Source organism: Bison bison, unplaced genomic scaffold, assembly GCF_000754665.1.
Source record: "Bison bison bison isolate TAMUID 2011002044 unplaced genomic scaffold, Bison_UMD1.0 scf7180017864080, whole genome shotgun sequence".
Lineage (NCBI taxonomy): Eukaryota > Metazoa > Chordata > Mammalia > Artiodactyla > Bovidae > Bison > Bison bison.
This window is the reverse complement of record NW_011494652.1, coordinates 5738895-5739314: the sequence shown is the minus strand read 5'-3', so window position 1 is coordinate 5739314 and position 420 is coordinate 5738895.

Here is a 420-nt window from a genome sequence, read left to right as displayed (position 1 = left end):
TGGCGGAACCGGTCGGGCAGGCGCCGCAGGACTTGGCTTCGCTTCCCCGACGCCAGCCCCGGGCCCCCCACCCGCTCGGCTTGGGGGCGCGGAGCCGGCGCCGGAACGAGGCAGGCGGAAGCTGTTGACCTTTGCCGGAGGCCGTGCCGACGGTCGGCTAGGGTAAAGCTGGCGGGGCCAAGTCACCAGCTGCAATGAAGCAGGAAGACAACGGGATGCAGACGTGCGGACTGGCAAGGCCCGGCGGATCACGGGGCTCCTAGGACGCTTAGCACGGACCGGGAAACTGAGGCCTTACGCCGCAGATCTGGGGTCAAACAGTGCCCGAGCCCAGTACCTTGACTTCCAGAGGGCTGGACCAGGGCTCTTTGGGGGCACTCAGGAGGCTGAGCCGGGGGCTCACCTAGCAGCCTCTCCTGG